Source organism: Accipiter gentilis, chromosome 18 (assembly GCF_929443795.1).
Source record: "Accipiter gentilis chromosome 18, bAccGen1.1, whole genome shotgun sequence".
NCBI classification, from domain to species: Eukaryota; Metazoa; Chordata; class Aves; order Accipitriformes; family Accipitridae; genus Astur; species Astur gentilis.
Window position 1 is genome coordinate 4,157,416 of NC_064897.1, and position 20,346 is coordinate 4,177,761.

General features: G+C 40.2%; 1 protein-coding gene across 3 annotated transcripts in view; it reads right to left on the reverse strand.

The window, feature by feature from the left end:
• The window catches only part of LRP6 (LDL receptor related protein 6), a 126,648-nt gene that overhangs the window by 74,557 nt on the left and 31,745 nt on the right, over positions 1-20,346 (reverse strand). The gene's annotated exons all lie outside the window — the stretch shown is intronic.

Here is a 20,346-nt window from a genome sequence, read left to right on the forward strand (position 1 = left end):
CACGTTAGCATATACTGGCACATGTTTAAACATTATTTAGCAAATAGCGGGGGGAGGGAAGTTACCTAGTTGCATTAAAACTGAGGTGAAGCAAGGGAAACCACTTTATTATGGTTGGAGACTCGTAGGGGGTAAGAATGTTTGTCCTTTTTCTGCAGGTGGTAGAAAATGGATTTACTTTTGTGGGTTGTTAACAGAATGCATAACTAAACAGAAGTAACATATAATATAAACAGATCAGAAAGTGTGTCAATGGTGCTTGCTCTGTTTTGTTGTTGCAGCTGGGACAGACAAGAAGACTACTGTCCTAAATTGCTTCTCATAACCTCATGACATCTGCCAGCATACCTGCTTGTGCCTGTGCTCCCTAACCTGGTTCAGTCAAAACAATCCAGATTAGCAAAGATCTGAAGCCTTTAAACTAACCCAGATCATCACACAGCCACCTCATGTCACTATATGGTGCCCACATGTGAAGAGGCCTGACCACCCATCCTTTAAAGAAAAACAAATGTGCAACACATTTGAGAAACATTTGCAGATGAAGTTATTCTTGGCAAAGATTTATTTTTTTTATTTTAAAAAGTCAGGAAATTCCATGTCGTATTTTCCCCCTTAATTCATGTCTACAGCATGTTTGTTTTAATGCATAGCTATATCTGCGGACAGAAATGCAGCTGATTAACACAAATATTGCCCTTTTCAAACCCAAGTGAGACATTCTTCATGGAGCAACATGCCTGTCTTAAACGCAGAGCACAAATATCTGAAGAGAACATGTGAGATTTCTGTAGGCATAAACAAGTGCTACAGACAACCTGGTTCTCTATCAGGGAGAAGGAGAAAAACCAAAAAAATTTTCAGATAGGTAAGCACAGTAGCAAGTCACCTGGTCAAGCTATGCAAAAAGAAAGCTACATACTTGAAAAAAGAGTTAAAGTCAGGCAGCATTTCACCAGCGAGCACGTGTGAGAAAGAAGAGAGAAAAAGGAGATTTATTTTAAAGTTCTCTAAAAAGACCCTTCTTTGCCCCAGCTGTCAAGCCCTGGACTTCCAAATACTTCATCAAGGTTAATAGGTTCCAAGGCTCTGGCCACCCTGCTAGACTGATTTCTCAGGCTGAAACAGCTCATTAGTCGCTGTACAGCCTCATCTTCTTCCCTGTTTCACCTCTCATGCATGCTGCAATTACTCAAGCAAAAACAGGCAAGGGTTACCTGTTTGGTAACAAAGGAAAGCCTTCCCAGACTTCACAAAACCAGCCCTATTTCATTTGTCAGAGGAGCACACAGGCACACAGAACTGGCTTTAAGATTCAGTAACATTTCCAGCCAGCTCCAGTGACCTCTGCTTGGTTTCTCCGATAGGTTTGGTAAGGTTTTTTTCCCCACACTATCACCTCTTTGTTTTCCTCCACCTTTCTTGAAAGCCTAGGGGTTTTAATTTTTCTATTAAAAATCTTCAGAACTAGCCACGCTCCAGCCAATGGCATCAAGGGCTGTGCTTCACTTTGGAAGCCAGGCTTTTCATTGCTGCAAAAGTAAGGCAGGTTACAGCTTGATGACCATTTCTTTTAGTAACAGTTGCTTTTAAGCAACTTCTTGCAGATCATCTTTGCTTCCAGTACAGGGCTTATATGGCCATGGAGAAAACGAGATTCAAGGAACAGGTCTGGGCTAAAAATCAGTCATCAGTCTAAATGCAGTCCAGCGCACAGTTCCATGAACACTTCAACACTTCCACTTGCACACAGGGTGTAGGTTTCTATAGCAGCCTCAGCCAGCACAGGTGCCAACAACAGTCACTTTCTTACTCATTGCACTTAGGTCCTTTTCAGCAACAGCTGAGCAAGTACAAGGTGTAGGCACCAGGTGTAGGAGCAGGAGGAGATGGAAAGAACTGCGTAAAACAGCTGGAAGAAATGCCCCTGTTGTAACCATGCTGTAAGTTAACTGCAACTGCTAGGAGGCAAGGGAGATGTGGCTAACATCCAAGGGAGAGCGGGGGTGGACGGACAGATGGACACGACTGTAAATTCCCATTACTGCAGAGGTCTTTCTATAGATTTTTTTCTACAGAGATCTCAGATCCCTCTTCCAGGTAATATCAAACTGTTCACATATGTGTGTTGGCTCCTCCTTTCTGGAAGGCTTACAGATTCTTGTTTCATTATATAATGGTTGGTAAGTAATCCATACGGAGACCATACAGAAAGGAAGATGTTACAACATACAGACTTATTGAACAATGGTAAGCCAGCCATACAGACAAGGTAAGGGTCATTCTCCCTCCTCCCCATCCTCTTCAAACACATTTCATTATTTCCATTAAAAAAAGTAAAAATAAAAATAAAAAAAGTCCACCACCAAAGCCCACAGGATAGAGCAAAATATTAAGTGAAAAGTAATGTATTGTGCTAAATTATGGCATTTAGATACCACCAGAAGACTACTGTTCCGTTTGCCGCTCTCCTCATCTAGTTATACCTTGCTATAAAATTCAAATCCAGGAATCCAGATTTTAATTCTAGCCCAGAAAAGTAGAACATAAAAATTTTTTAATTTAAAATCTATATCACCCTTTGAATTTTAAGGAAAAAAACACCATATGTATGTAGCATGTTTACTGTACAGTGGTAGAGGCACAGAACTGGGCTCCATATTGGGCAATCCCAAATCCATAAGATCCAGAGGGTAATACACAGACATGCTGTAACTGACTTCAGCAAGCCTGCTTGGGTCCAGAAACAGGAACACTTTCTCATGTTTCTCAACTTTGGCCAATAGTACTGTTATTCCAGGCAGTTACAACCAGGACAGGCTGGTACTAGAGCTCTGGACCTGTCCAGCTGCTTGTTACTGCCTCCTTGCTACAGGTCACCCCCCCCACAGGGGTCAGCAATGGGGACCGCGAGCCCAGACCTCGCTGCACATCAAGTATTTGACATATACTTACAGAAAAGAGGAAAGTTCTTCGACTGCAGTACTTAGCTGGTATTTTGTTTGACTATGGCCCAGAATGTTGGGTTACCTTATAAGATTATACCATCCATAAAAATTATGAACAAATGGAAGAGCTTTGATGTTTTTTCCCTGCCAACTTTTTTCTATGCATCCTTAGATTCAGCATTTTTTAATTTTTGCATCTTGGGTAGGTAAGGTGATCCCAGGCAATAAAACTTCCTCTTAAAAGGCATCAGAAATCACTATGCACTGTACAGCTGTAACTTCATAGTTTTGATTTGCCCAAAATTAAAAGGTTTTGCCACAGCAAAAAAAAAGGCGGAAACAGCATTTCTTGGTTCCATTCTGTGTGATGAACAAATATAATAAATAACAGAGCTTCTTCTCGAAAAAGCTCATAAAGTCTAGGCATGCTGACGGCAGAATATCCCACATACATAGAAAAAAGCTTGCAGAGTACAAATGCCAAGATTAAATGCTGTAATTTAGCAGTGATTTCCGACAGTATGCACAGAGGGAGAGAAATTCATCGCCAGCACCCATCAGCTTTGCAACTTTCTGATCCGCACCGCTCCCCAACACTGATGCAGATCTTTCAGCCCTACTATCCTGCATGAATCTAGGTTCCTGCTAGGAGTGTCATTAAAACACCAGCCCCCATAGAGATGCATGCAACTGTTTCAGTCGTTGAACAGAGATACCCCACACGACACTTAACTGATTTTAAGGCAGTTAATTGGGACACCTTACAGGGCAGGCAACCGTTTACCTTCCTGAACGTTATTCAGTGGGAAGAACAGCTGCTTAATTGGGACAGCCAATTATTTGGTGAGGCCCTGCACAGTGAATGCTCCAACTTTGCAATTATGCTCGTTTCAGCCCCTAAGAACCTCTAAGCTCTACAGGGACCCAAACAGCCGCCAAACTTCAGAGCCTGCAAAGGTTTCAGAAGTGCAGCAACCCCTGTGGAGCTCATCAGCTCTGCAGTGGTCCTTGTGAAATGCAGCCCGCTCCGGCTCTAGCGCTAGTGGGACTGGCACTCATCTAACGAAGAAATACAAAGTTAAATGATAGTCACTGGAGTAGCTCAGGAAAATTAAGCACAATAAATGTGTGTTTGGCTATCGAAAATAGCTCTTGACTTGAGAAGAAGAAATGTTTGCAGCCCGTCAGGAGTTTAAGAAAAGACATTCGAATCAAGTGACCCTTCAGGTATCCTTAACAGAAACTTCTTGATGCAGGTTCACAGAGGGATGGAAACGGCAATCCAGACGGACATAAGTATCAAATGACACAGAAAATGGCTTTTCAAATAAGGGGACTAAAAGTACCACAGGAAGGTTTTAGTACAAAGTTTCTCAACTGATTGCAAAATTTAGGAAATATTTTCAGTCCTTCAAGAAAAGCAAAAAAATGCACATAGCAAACTGAATATGGAAATAATTCTTCTTAAAAGAGAGGAAGAAGTATCCCTTTGGGATACAATCAAGATAAACACGAGAGAAAAGACGTTCTTAGCTAGCTGAGAACTGTACTCTTATACAATAGCTTGTTTCTGTGAATAAGTGTGGACATGATTAGCTGAATGTCATTTTCAGAGTTGCTCCACAATGATCTCTTATGTTAACACTCAATGCACTTAAGACCATTTTTTGTGCGAATTAACTTACCCTACGCAGCTTTTCAGCTGCCTCTACAACATCACTCATGCACATACTAAGAGCAGCTATGTCAGGAATGGGTGTGAAGTAAATAGTAAGCTACTAACATCCTAACATGCTGAATCTCCTTGCCTTAAACTTACTGGTTTTAGGAGCCCACAGGTTCCCAACAAAGCTGCAGTTCCTCATTTCAGCTAGGCACAGCTGGCTCAGAACCACCTGTCTTAAGCACTGCTACATACACCGCACAAAACCAAAACAAATTTCTTTCACTGAAAACCAAGACTTTTTTATTTTACTCCCCTCAAAAGCATCAGTGTGCCTAGCAAAAGACTGAACAACCCAGATGTGCTCAAAATGCTTGACAAGCAAGCACCAGCGGACCAAGCCACACCTTTTTAACTCCCCCCAGCCAGTCCCCCCATCCCCTGCATCCTGCTGAAGGACAGAGGACTGGCAGAACTCCACAGCTGCTTGCACCTCAGCTATTCCATTTCACAGCCCAGATTATTAGTGCTCAGGCCATCAAAACTAGACATGAGTCTGTCCAGTGACTTTAACGCAGTGACCTGCAACAGAGACATCTCATTCTGCCACCACTGCTGACAAAGCAGTAACCTTGTGCAGAAACAGAGGTCAGTAACAACGAACTACTGCAGCTTCCATAGCTGATCTGTCAGGGATGCTCAAAGACTTGACTGACAAGAGGGGGAAATCAATGTGCAAAATTCCACATCTATGTATGTCTACAATACACCAGAAAAAGGTCTACTGGAACACATATTTTATAAGGCATACAAATATTTTTCCCAGCATACTCTATACTGGTTCTCTCAAGAGGATGAAGCTATCCTGGTGATAGTACTTTTATGCAAAAGGCAGTATACTAATCAGGCAAAGACCCACCTGTAACCAGTATGGCAATATGAGGATTTCCACTGTAGAGCAGGCTTTAGTCTCCCATTCAGACCTTATCTAGCAGGAGAAAGAAAATTATCACCAGACCTTCCCTTTTCTTGGAATTAATTTCTAAAATAAGGGATAAATGCAAACATTCCAGTTTTGGAAAGAAGAAAACCTGTGATGAAGTAATCAGAAGCTGATGCTTTGTTTCTAGCTTGGTATCAACAACACAGTATAAGACTAGAATGAGATTTGGAGATAGTTTTCACAAGCCCTGAAAAGAATACTTTAGCAAAAACCCTGAAAGTCATTCATAAGAAATCAACATGGAAGCACAAACTTACATGACATTCTCATTTCATAAACAGAAAGAAACAACTCAGTATGCAAAAGTATCTCTCAGCCATCATGCCATCTGTTTGCAGGTATTCTAGTTTAAAGACTATGCTGGGCAATCTGACAAAAACACAGATGAGAGATTGTTTTTCATTTTCACCCAGACATTTCTGAGAGTCCATGGGAAGTAAGATTTGACTTGACTGTCAAACACACGCTGATGCACTGCAGTGTCACATGCATATGTGGTTGTCCTTTCGGTCACAGATCCAAAGGAAAAAGAGAAAGAGGTTCATTAAAAAGCAAGAAGCAGCTATTTTTGCTGAATGCTCACAAAGGCAGAATTTCAATTATTTGAGCAGGTGGAAAGGTCTCTTGCTCCTTGAACTTGCAAATTAAACTTTCCTATCTCCAGGCACAAAAGGTCTAACAAGACACTTTCCACAGTTACAAAACAGAAGCCATTTTCTCATTTCTTGTAGAGCAAGCAGGAAATCAGGCTTCTCAGAACTTAGCAGCTTTTAAAAACAGTATTTGAAACAACAATTTTCCCAGCTTAAGCCAAATAAATATAGAAAGAAACAATTTCCCCCCTCTGTTACCGATTTAACACCATCCTTAGACCCTAGCTGACTGCAAGATGGAAGCAAGATGTAGATGTGCTTTGGAAGGCCTCAGCGAGCCTTTTGCACAGGAATCACTCCAGATGTAACACAACAGCCACTGCAAAGTTCAGCCAGCCTTTTAGCAGCAAGTAAGCCAACAAAAAATTAAAACATAAATTAATATAACAGGAGATGGACTAATTGACAAAAGGAAAATTCTTGCCTTCCAACCTACCTTGGTTCTTCAACTACAACAAGAAAATAGCAGAGGAAAGCAAATCAGCTGGCAGTTTTGACAGACTTTCAAAAAACAAACACACAGACACACACACACAACCCTCTCCCCGCCCCCTTCCCCCAAAAAAACCCCAAACCAATTGTGCTACACAGTCTCTCAAGAGGCCAAGAAAGAAGCTGAGCCAGGACTGTGTGTTGCCACTTGGTAGCTCTTCTGGGCTGAGGAGTCTTGCAGAGGTCTGCCCTGGCAGTGCCTCGAGCTGTAGCTGCTCAGCATCGCCCCAGAGGAGCCTGTGTACACAGAACCACCTGTTTCAAACAGCTCTTTAAGATCCTATTAAAAGGTGCAGATCTATACACATGTGAACAGAACAAAATGCTGAAAGCAAGTATAAAAGAATACTTAGCTACATTAAAACTACAAGTGCTGGAGCGCAGTGAGAAAATGGGAGGACCACTGTTCACCATCTTTCCCAGATAAAATTTTAAGTTCTTTGTACAATGAAAAATAATCTGTTTCTTTACAGGGACTTGCACTAAAAATACAAACATTTGCACTGTAAATGTTCAGTTTGTAAATCAGAATTTAGAATTCAGTAATTTCAAAGAGCCTTGGGCTGAAACTAGACAAGTCAGCTGCTACCGTGAATTTTTCACTCCCTGCTTTGACACACAGGATCTTTTCAGTTCAGTCATAACCAAACCTGCTTCTTTTCTTTCAGTAAAAAAACTGGGACGATTCTTCTCCTTATCTCCCTATACATGCTGAATACAGGAAGTGGAGAAAGATTTTTCCCTACACTGGTATCTTAAATCGAAACCCTAGGAACACACCCACTTCTCCATGGCACGGTCATACATCCCAATCCCATTGCCTGGTGCACGAGGGCAATAGGGAGAAAACTGCCATTTGGCATTCTGGGCTGTTTCTTACAAGCAAAAATCTAGTCACCCCACTGTACATGGCTGTGCAAGATTTTGAGTTATGAACTGCACACAGGGTACTACACAGATACATCAGCTACACTCACATTAAACAGAATATGCAGGTATAACTACCCTAGCAATCCTTAATGCAGATGCAGCTTACAAAAGTAACAGGTTTTATCAAAGACCTACTTACTTATTTTCTGTTTTATGGATGAAGTTGGAGCCCAATCACTACCCTGAAGCAGCTCACCATACCATTAAGTGGCTACCTGTGCTAAAACATGAGAAGGCAGAATGCCACAGCCAGAAACAAGAGGAGAGAAAATTAGCTGATATTAGCTAACAAAACTACCAGGTAGATGCCCTGTCTTCCATCAACTGAAACTGGGGAAAGGCATTCAGTATCATGAGAACCCTTCTGCAAATTTTCCTCGGTGAGTTTTGTTTTTTTTTTAAATCATTCCAAGTAAGTCTTTCATCAGTAAAATATCCCCTTGTCATTCAGCCCCTCTCTCAGTACACTACCACCAACTAGATCATTTTTATGTTCTTGATTCCTGACTCCTCCAAGAAACCCTAATGAACTTCAATGTTCTACCAAACCAAGCTGGTCCTTACCCTTCATATCACATTTCCATCACTCTGCTCATTCTTTTTTCATAGTTTCCATCCTATCGTTTGGTATGTAAATCAGGCTTACTTATATGTAACCATCATTCCTTAGGCTATTTTATTATTATTATTTTTATTAAATGAATTCATACTGTCATTTAGGAGTTCAGTACATTTTCAGTGCAGTTCCTGTCCTTGTGATTTGTTTATCAGTGTGTTGATATGGAAACCAGTTCCTTACTGATGCCCTCAGTAAGGAACATGCAGGCAAGCAATTCATTTGTTTCAGCTTTCCTGAAATGGCTTTATTTGCCTTGACTGTTTTGGGTTTTTTCTTCTATACTTTGATCATCCACTGGACACACTAAATCACTTACTCTCCTGTAAGAAAGCAGCATGCACCATTTAGTCTTTTCATACTACAAAATTACCAAAAATAAGGCCTTATTTTTAGCCCATCAAAAGCTACATGATTTTCACTACAAAATAAATTAAAAAAAAGGGGGGAGGAGCTTGCTCTATGGAGGGTAAAAAGAGTCAAAATAAAGGGACACAGTGTAATTAATGCATAAGGAGACAGGCTACCTGACACCAGAGATTTGGTTAGCGCCCTAATTCTGGAGATAGAAACCTAGGTGGGCTTGGCTTTTACTGAGAAGGAGGAATGTTCTCACAGAGCATTTAGAAAGGCCCACTAAATGCAATCTGAATACTGGCCAAAGGCTTCACACTTGGACCAAAAAAACACCCCTTCATTTTTATATTGAAAACATTATTGTCAAATAACTGAGATGTCTGAGAATTCACTCAATCTTTTTCTAGGTTAGAATTCACAGTAAAGGGAGAGCACTTTGACTTTTCCACTCCTAGTTTAAACAGCTCAATATCAAGTACTCAGATTCAATTTTTATGGAAAAAGTGGCTATGCATTCTACAGCGACTACATTTCTAGTATCTATGCACCTGGAATTCTGAAGTTAAAAATCAATTAAAACAGTTTTAAATACAAGTCATTAGCATTTCTCCCTACAAGCTTCTTTTGCAGTTCATTCACCTGCTCTTCTGGTAAGAGCCAACATTAACCATGCACATTGCATACAAATCACTTCCGGCACAGAGATGCATCGAAAGGAGGGGAAAAAAAATCCCAAATCCTCCCCCAAGCACAGGCCTCACTCACAAAGACACTTTCTAACAAGGCACAAAAGAAAATGCCCACCAAGCTATTACACTAAGGGGAGAAATCCGAAGTATGCCTCCAATCAGTGAAAAGTGTCAATTTAAAACTTTCAGCTCAACCCTGAATTGCTCAGAAGAAAAAACAAAAAAGTGCTGATCGTTTGCAATCAGCTCGCAGAATTTAAAATAATTATACTAAATGCCATTTAAAAAAAAAAATATTAAAAAACCCAGGTTGTTTACAAACAAGCAGGGAAGTGTTCTCCCCTGTTTTCATTAGAGCATCTGGAAAAAGAAAAAAACTATCACATTTTGAACAATTTAATTAGATAAAACCACAAGTTTTGAAACTCAGCTGCTGCCTGGGAGAGGGAGTGGGAAATGGGTACTACAGAAATGATACAAGGATATACCAATAAATGTTTTGGGAAAGGGAAAGCTACATTTATTTATCAACAATGAGGGGAACTATCGCATACAGAAGGAGCCTCTAGAAACTACACATTCTTATTTAAAAAAACAGAGATTTTCAAAACCAGCAAAAAACCGGTTTTCTTGGTGTGAAAATCTGATGTTCACAAAAGCAAAAAATAAGATTCCAGCAATATTTTGCTTACTTTAAATAAAGTAGCTTTCCTGCCCAATAAATACTATACCCATAAAATTGATCTGTCTGTTTGCAGCTGCTTTTGCCAGAGGCCCAACACCCCAGGGCTGCCACTTTTCCACCTCTCTCCTGCATCAATGCAGAAGGCAGAGAGTCGAGTCACTGATGCAGAAGGAACCAACAACTCCTCTGCTCACACCTACTGGCTGGCTACCTTCCTCTGCGCTAATAAACATTCAGGTCCTCTCTGAAGGATACGTCTCTTTTTTTTTTTTACTTATACCTCACACACACAGAGCCTCCAAGCATCTCAAGCAACCTAGCTATTGCCAGCCAAGCAGAAAAGATTAGCACCGCTCAGTCCAGAAGACATCATCTGGCCCAGGTTTTGTGGAGGGTCTTGTGCTGCACCAATCCAAGGGGATGAAGGCAGTGCGAGCAGGGCCTGCTTGCTCTTCTTCCACTCAGAAACCCTCCAAAGAGGTGAAAAAGAGGTGTTAGTGACAAGGCAACAGGAGAAAAACGTAGAGATGTGCAGAAATCCCAACATGCTGGCACCAATGGAGCCCACCTATGCCAGTCCTATTAGATTCTGTTTTCAAAATCAGATGTTTTACTTAGGGTTTACCTTTGACTCAACAAAAAACAGCCAAACCCAACATTACGTGGCACAGTTCAGAAGAATGCAACACTAGAGGGTATTAAGCAGGGAGAAACCATGCAAACATAACAAAATCTGTCTGATTCAAAGCTTTTCCTGCAGAAGATAATAATTTGAGTGGTTTTACAGTAAAACTCATACGACTATTTTGGTATATTTTAACAAAACAATGAAATCATTCCTCACATTTAACTTGCAAAACCAGCTGTCACGGTAAACAAAACACTAACCACATATAAAGTAAATTATATGCTAATACATGTAAAACAAGCACAAGAAAAAACCTCAAAAACAAATAGACATCTTTTCTATATCTAAATATATTGTGAATTTACAGTCTGGTACTTTAAAGACTCACTGTTAAGTATGAGAGATCCTTCTAGTATACAACTGTGTTATATTAGAAAGCTGGCCGTCTCTTTTATCCAGCTATAAAATGTTCCCCAGTTTTCCATGTAGGAATAGAAAACGGCAACTTTAAACACATGATTTAATCTGATATAATATTTGTTGCTGTGTTTTACACTCACTACAGTTCATCTGTTAAAAATCTGCAGAAAAAAGGCACAGAGAAAATAAAGAGTTGGGAACATTAAACTTAAGAACAGCAAAAGCCAACATGCACAGGTGGGGGAAATTTCTTACTGCTCTGAACCAGAGGGAGAAATCCGCTTACTGAAACCAAGGAGCACAGAAAGAGCTCAGGCACTAACCCCATTTGAACAGCTTGCAAGAGGGGAGGAAAGTTTTAGAAGTGCCTCTTTCACTGCACTCCTTACCTATTCTATATTTTAAGGCTTTTAAAGAAAGAAAGAAAAAAAGAAAGGAAAAAAGGAAAAAGAAAAAAAAAAAGAAAGCCCACACCAAGTTACAGCTTGCTTAAAAAAATAGCGCTTGGTACTTTTGTGTTTTTAGTAATTTTGTGGGTACTCAGCACAATGATGGTTAATTCATTTTATAAGCATAAGATACATGCACCATAATTTACCCTTCAGAACAGCCTGTTGGAGACACCACCAGTATTGGTCATTATCAAAGGGGAAGGGGAACGGTTACTCTCCCACATTCAGCAGAATTTAAGCCAGCAGAACACATGAAAAGGCATTTCTGCTTGTAAATAGATACTTACAATTGTTGCAAACTGATTTTTAGTTTTGATTTTGCTCTAGGGCCAAACTAACTGTTTCATTTATCAGAAGTCTAACATATCCAGCTAACTCAAGGATAATATTTGGAAGAATAATTTAAAAAGGGAGAACATCCAGAGGGAAAACTGAGAAGTTCAAGCCTAGAATGCTTAAAACCTGCAACGCACAATGCCACAAAAGAGCAAGTGGTGCACATGTTGATATATAGCCAGGAACTCCACTTCTATCACATTCTGAAGCTGCTGGTGGTTGGTTTCTGTCTTTTAACCTTGGTGTTGCCATGTTCCCTTAGCTTTATATTTCCTTCATAATATTTTGTTACCAGACTTCTTTTAATAGGGAGAAACCCACAGTCCTCTGGGCCATTCTGCAGGTGCCTTTTGAGATCACCCCACAAGGCAGTTGAATTTGTAAGTGAGAACCTAACAGACTGAACACTGAGCAAGGTAAGTGGAAAGCATGCTCTCTTCTGAATTATAAATACACCACTGAAAACCCGACACGCACATTTTAAACATTATAAACCAAAATTGGACAGCAGACTGTATCTGAGTTTTTATGTGAATTACTCCAAGTAAATTTACTTTGTAAGTGGAAACCATTGTACTAGAGGACTTACAAATAACGGGGTACGGATAAAGGATGCGTCCATCCTATCAGGTCATCTTTTAAATTCTTGCCTATGGCCAACAGGTGAGTGAAAGCAAAAGTTGAGGCCACAGGAAAAAGAAAAAAAAAAAGGTAACAAAGGGATCAATCCCAGAGACAGGGGTACACAAAGAGTTTAGATCATTCCTCGTGGTGGTGCCAGCCTTACGTAAGCTTCACCTAGAACTGAATACAACTATGAGAGCAGCTACTGACACTTTAGAGGCTTGCACTAGATACAAAAGCTTCAAGGGAGAAAAAGCACAAAGGAGCTTATGGGAATATGGAAACATTACGTGTAGCAAAGCACATGGTGAAGAAAAGCTGGTGGCTGATGACGATTTTGCCTTAGACCTAAGACCACCATGATGAAGAAACATTATTAGCCGGGAATCCAGATATGGAAGATGCTGAGTCTTGGAGATACAGTGCAGAATAACACACCAATCTTGCCAAAATTACTTAAATAATTTATATGAAAGAAGTCAGGAATAATGAACAGAAATCTGTAGATTTGGTAGCAAATTCAAAAAACTAAAGTATCCTGATATATCCCCCCAGCACAACTGCATTTCAACAGCAAGCTACAGCTAAGCCAAAGCCACACCAACTTAACGATTAGTAATTAAATTCACACAAAAATTGCATTTTTAATAGTTTACTCACTAATATATAAACTTGGGTCACATTCTGACCTGTTGTCTTTACACTAACCAAGATCAACTATTCCCGAATGTACAACTGCTAATTTCCAGGGATGGGAATGCAACACATGAAAGATACCAGTGTTTTCAGCTGCCACACTACTCTCTTATTTCTGATCACTGACATACAACACAGTGGGTTTCAGCCCTTTTTCCACCACAGGAATTGCTCTAGTAGGAAGACTGAAAGGATACAAATTGTCTGTCAAATCTCTTGCCACTCAAACTACACTTTAATTATTAGTGCTCTCCCACTGTTCTCACTATATCCCTGTTACACCCAAAAGCAGAGGGTTTAGTTCTTGGTATAATACTATTCCTCTCCACTATTACTTAACTATAACTTCAGTTAAGAGTTTCTCAAATTGGCTGAAGACTGCATCCATTCACCATCAACCCAAGTCCGCCAAGCAACTGCATATCACTCTCAAACTCTGAAGCAAGACAGCATTAGTACCCTTTTTTTGAAGAGGACAAAGCACTTCTGCTCCAAAACTCTTCTGAGTCACAATTACAATCTTAAGGGTGAAAAAGATTGGGGCCAAAAGATAGCTTCATTAATAGTGGCAGCACTGAGCATGACTGCTGACAGCTTGAGACTTGTGTCCAAGCCATGCATAATTTACAGGTTTCACTGTATATGATTTCAGTCCCAAGCCAAAGTACGATTAATTCATCTAGGTTCTGGGTTTTCCTTTAAGCTTACATTTTCCATGGAAATGAAGTAACACGCTCATAAAACTAGAGCCCTCAAAGTTTTGCATCAGCCAGCACTTGTAACAAAATATAATTAAGTAAAATCCCAGATTATATCTGCGTACACATGGATATGCTTTTCCCCAAGAACTGAGTTCCTGTACATCAGGGATGCACTCAAATCTCAAGTACAACAATTTCTGAAGACTGTGTACAATTAAAAAAATAGTATTTTGCTCTAAACTTATTCCTTTCATATCAGGTCCAATGTCGCCTGTCCATTCCATGGTCTGCTTCAGATAACAATACTTTCTTTTGTTATAAGTCACGAACAGTAATCCCTTCATGCTTGTTATGCATTTTTACCGAAGGCTTTTATCTGCTTTATTGACAATTACTGGCTAACTACTCTTCTCTAAACTGAATTTAATTGTAATAAAATAGATCTCCAGTTCTGTAAATGACACACACACACACACACACACACCCCCCCAAAAAAAAAAAACCAAGGACTGGGGAAAAAAATATGCTTGGAAAATAACTATATGAAGAAATTCAAATAAGAGGACAGTTATTCAATGCACAGAAGTGGTGCCAATAGTAAGACCTTCCCCCAAGTGTGTGAAAAATATAGATGGTGAATTTATTCACGGGAGTCTTAACTCTTCATAAACTTGCTCTTGTGTTTTTTCGTGGACTGCACTGTGAGTTGCCAGAAAAGGTCGTTTTTGCACACTGGTAATAGTGAGGAGGCAGAGGACACAGAGAGACCAGGGAAGACTGTGATTCAATATCTGACACAGACAGCTTGACAGAACCAGGCCAATTGCACAAAAGAAACAGCTGGACCAGAAGGATATGCTTTGTTACTTCAGAATGGAAACAAATGTGTATTTACCTTAACTTGATTAATTAAAATCCAAGAAAATAGTCACTGCAGCTTTTTCACAGCATGGGGAAAGAAAATGGACTTATCCACAGCAGCAGGGCTAGCCCTAGCTGCTGAAAGCTTCTAACCAACTCCCTTCCTACATCAATAACAATGCCGATCCCTAAGTCACAACTCAAATTTGAAGAAAGGGGGTAGGAGCCTTCAGATATTTTTTCCACCTCGAGCCTAGTTGTCTAAAGTCTTCAGGATCAACTGAATAAGCTGACATAACTACTTGAGAAAGGGCTTTTCCAGGCCAGCAAAAGTTCATTCTACAAACGAGTCTTTTTCTAGGATAGGAACCTGAGCCATATTCAATACCATACTCTGTACTCAGGGAAGCAGAGAAGCTGAAGTTCCAAGTAATACATAGAATTACAGGGTTGTACATATTGATGGCTTTATTATCGCCTTAAGATTTTCAGTACAAAAATCTTCTCTACTCAGAACCCTTCAGTGCTCCTCTGTGTTGGGCTGCAATGCCTAATAGAAGATTTTCTGAATTTGCTTTGGAAATGAATGCTATGACAACCATGAGGACTTCTATTAAAAGGGGGGGGGAAAGGGGGGATAAAAGAGAAAAAGAGTATAAGGCTTCAATTTGCTTCATAGATAAAACAATTATTTTAATGGAGATGAAATACAAAGACACTTGCCTTGATCACAGTTTTATCAAGAACAGTACTTTAATGACCCTGAGAGTCTAAAACATAGGGAAATCAGTCTCATCTTACCAAATCAAGGTCAATGTCCACTGGGGACGCTCCACTGCAGGAATTTCTAACGAAGCTCTAGTTTCTTGAACTGGAATAGGAGAGCGAGATGACCCTTATGCTCAGTCTTTTAAACCCCATTAGGAAATTACCCAGTAAACTCACATTTATGATGTTTGCTTTATTTTGCGGGGCATTTTTGTTTTTAAATTCAATTGTTAAACTACAGCTGTTCTTCAAAAAAAAAAAAATGTACATTTTTGCCTCCCTCCTTTTTACACTCCATAGAAGCAATTGCGCTCACCAAGTTTGGCACTGAAACAAGTAATTATGATATCTAAATAATCGGAGAGTCAGTCCTCTGAGGGGCAGCAGCATTAATCACAAGGTCCAATTTTAGAACCCAACTCCACAGGTGAGCTCACCAGCTAGGCTCCTCAAGTAAGAGGTGGAGAGAAATAGCAGCTTCCTACAGAGACTACAGTACTGCTCTGACTCAGCCCAAAGAGAAAGCCACCCTTCTCCAGTGACTGTAAAGCGAGTGGAGCTGGCTAGCTCAACTCTGGCAATTAGGGACCTAAGTATGACAAGTGAGTATCTGCCCTCAAAGACTGTTTTCTGGCTAACTTTAAAACAGAAAGGCACAAACTTTCTTTTTTTGGTTCCAAGATAACAGTGAAAGAAATAAAGCTTGCTCAGCATGGCAAGAACTCAGCTTTCACTTAAGTCCTAACAACAGAAGTTACGATGTGTTTTTTTGCTCTTTTCAGACACAGAGTCCCCAATCCAAACTGATGTCAATGAGACAGTTATAACTGGGACTAAGCAAAGGCACCAGCTTCTGCTATTTAAGCAGGGATATCATCTCCTCCTCTGTAGGTAGCTCTTCCTAACTGAGCTACGAAACTTCTGTCAAAGCAGAGACTGGAGTGTTCTTTTTCAGTGCAAAGAACAAGCAAGCTTTTTCTAGATCATTTAAATAAACTTGACACACATTGACTATGTTCCAAAAAAACATAGTACCAGAGATCTATGTGCTACTTTTTCTGTTGTACATCCCCTGCAATGAACTGGCATCTGCCTAGGCCCACTCCATTAGCCATACTTCGAGGACAAGACACAATGACTCTAATGTTGACTAATAGGCAAAACCTCTGAAAAAAAACAAAACCAAAACATAACAACTCAAGTTTCTCTGTCAACACTAGAATTAAGAAAACTTGGTCTTCTGGAGGGAGGCATGTCATGGCTAGATTCCTTGAAGTGTAACAAAACCAGAGGCACTGAATGAAGTATGTCCAGCAGCTACAGCATTTGGAGGGAGTCTGTCCCACGCGGGTGCCCTGTTACAGACCTGCACGATGCCACCAGCCTCCCACTGGGAGGTGAAGCTGAGGCCTGACTTGACTGAAATTGAGCAACAAATTGCAAAGACCAAACTGGGACTTATTTTCTGACTTAGGCTCAGATACCTACAGTATTCACACACACATCTTGTATATTAGCTACAAATGGTGCTTGTCCCTATTTTTAGGCTATTGTCAGCTCCTAGATGCATCATTTTTTTGTGTGTGCGCGTGCTCATTGCTAGCTTAACATACCCCAATCTCATACACTCAGCGTAAAGAGCTGTGAACATTGCTCTTCTCAGCTACACAAACCTCAGATGCATAAACCTGTAACCTCAGAGGAGCTAATTAGGAGTACAGCAAAATTCTGCAGCAACCCTATTTCTTAGCACTCATACATGTGACCCAAGGTCAGCAGTGCCACCCATTACCAACTCTCCCACTCTTACAACACGTTTTGGCTTTTAATCACATCGGCAGAGGCAGGAAGAGACACCAAACATCCATGGCATGAAACACATGGAAAGCTAGACAGCTAACAGAGCTGTTTGTAAAGATTCTTGTACAGTGAAAAATTAGCTCTTGTAGTACCACTGAAGGGAATGGCTTACTGCTCATTTGGTTAAACCTTCCACTGAAAGCAAGAATCTGTACCAGGACTGTTTTTGAGCTGTGCATATTTAAGTCAAAATTATCAGAGAAAATGGGTATTAGTTTGCAGCACAACCTGTCACTAATTATGCTGCCCCACCAAATTAGTATCCAATCCCCACACCACTAAGCAGGTCAAACTTTTGGTTAACAGCTGTCTTGAGATTGGAGTGGTAGATGAGGCCCACAAACTATTTATTTTGGCTGCATAATACTGCTACTTCTTTTCTGTCCTCCCAATCCCACCTGTAGAAGCAAGAATGCATCCTGTGCTGGATGGTGATGGAGCAACACTATCTACCAAATGATAGCAAGGATCTGTTAAGCAACTCTGTATTTCCTCTTTTGCGTCTGCTCATATATTTAAAGACAATATGATTTTCACAAAGTAAGCTGCTTAGTATTCAGACAAAAGATGAACAAATCACAGGGTGAATTAAGAAGGCTGCTGGTTGCAATTTAATGACATTGCGTTTGACAAATAACAAAGAAAAATGCTTCTGTAGTTCGTAGTGTGGACTTCGATATGTCACCATGAAAATCAGGCCTTTAATAGGGGTGACACAGAACCTGAAAAGTGTCTTAGAATTTGTATTAACCTTAGAGAACAAACACTAGTGAGCAAAAACTAGGAAACTGATAGACAGCTTAGTAACTCTTAAATAAAGGATTGCCTCTGAAAACAGTTAACAGATAATTAGCATTCCTATATGATAACCAGAACGTACAAGGAAGGCTATACAGGTCAATCAGCACAGGAAGCTAAAACTTCTGACAAGGGGAAGAGACCCCACCTCTCCTCAGCTGCTCTGTTCCTGTCTCCTGAAAAACTAATATTTTTAATCCATTTTTTCCCTCTGCTACTTTCTTATCACTCTCTTGCCTTCTAGGGTCTGCAAGACAGGTATTAAAATTCTGGTGACCCAGAGAAGCATTACTCCTACCTTCCATCTAGGCAATACCCAATGTAGCACAAACCATAGTGCCAGGATGAAAAAGAGCTGACAAAGGAATGTGAACTGGGCGTGTGGAAAGTGCAGTACTGTTTCTTCTAGCAGGAAGTGTTTCCCTCTCATCTAAGTCTTGCTGTAATCAATGAAACAAAACCAAAGTTCACAAGTTATCACTGAAGTGGAATAACACTTGACAGTGACATTTGAAACTGAAAGATCTACCTGGATTGAAACACCTAAGAACACTGAGAAGATTGCAACACTACAGCAGCTGAAAATCCTCAACCATTTTAACAGCGTACAGCTAGCTACTGTGGGATGACTGCAACAAAGCTGGAAGCTCAAGGCTCCAACCGTGTAAACCAGGATGACAGCCTGATGAAAAAAGTTGTTTTGTGGAAACATTTGTTTTGACGTTTCCATTTTGATGAATCAGCATCTTCTACAAAAATAAACTGTCAGAGAATTCCACACCAACTAACTGAAAATCCTTTAATGAAAGCATTAGCTCTTACTTCACCATTTAGCGTAGTTTATATAATTCATCTCCTCAAATTAAGAAGGCAGGTCAGCACCTCTGTTTATAAACAGTTCAGCACCACATTAGCACCATGTTTTTTGCATTTGGGTATGCAGCAATGGAAAGGAGTCCTTTTATCACAAACATTCCCTGAGTCTGTCTCGGCATCCCCCAAATTACCCCCAAAAGTGTTTATACTTATTTTAGGTTTTGAAACACATTTTTGCTTTTCCCCTTCTAATTCATCTAAATTGTTTGACAAGCAGTGCTGTTATAATGAACATGCAACAGCACAGCTGCTGCTTCATATGTTTTAAAACACAATCACAAAAGGCTGGCACAGCATTGGCCCAGGCCTATGCCATTTGGGCAGACAATTTCAGTACCTCTTCCAGCAGGCATCTGCAGGAGCGGGAGAAGGGAAAAGGAAAAGCAGAGAACTGTGCTGTGCTCACAAACCAGCTAAATAACATCGAATGACTTGACAAAGAAACCTACAGCAGGAATAGTGATTTGCCCAAGATTTCTCATCAAAACAAACAGACAAAACCCAAAACCACAACACACCACACAAAGAAGAATCAGAAACAAAATCCTCAGTCATCCATCCCTTGGAAAATGTTGCAGTAAGCAGTGTATTTGCTCAGTGATACACACATCATTCATTCCACCCAACCAGAGCAATAAGGTAGGCATCACTACCAAAACTCTTCTCTTTTTAGACACATTACACCACTGAGTATGTGATGCTTTTGTACAGTTACATGCTTGTAACTATTGCCATTTCATGGCATAAAGACTCCAATTAAATCTGTGCATAAACATTCCTTACCTGAAGAAGGAAGCTCTGCAAGCTCGGATGATGCAACGCAACCATACTGTTTTTATTTTCTACACACCGACTTTACTTGTGTAAAGTATCTGTTGACATTTCAAGGAGAATGACCACACTGGTAGCCTGTTACTTTGTATCATGGCCTGATTTGCTTCTAAACACAGGAGTTAAACTCTGATTACACAAAGAATTACACACAGAAACGTTCCCTTCCAGAGATGCCTATTTATCTATGCAAGTGGTTTGACAGCTTTTAACTTTAAATTAAATAGCATCTGACCCTCAATGAAAATATCCAGTTGCTAGGCTTCCTGACTCCATACCTACCACCATTCCCCAGGCTATGTTTAGACCTTTACTATACTGAAAACTCACAGCTCATGCCCTTACAGATGACAAACCATCAATTAAACACTCCCCGAAGCGATTGCTTATTTTAGGCTTTGTGCAGCATTGTGATTTTTAAACTATCATCTATACACTTAAAGACAGAGGAGAAGTATT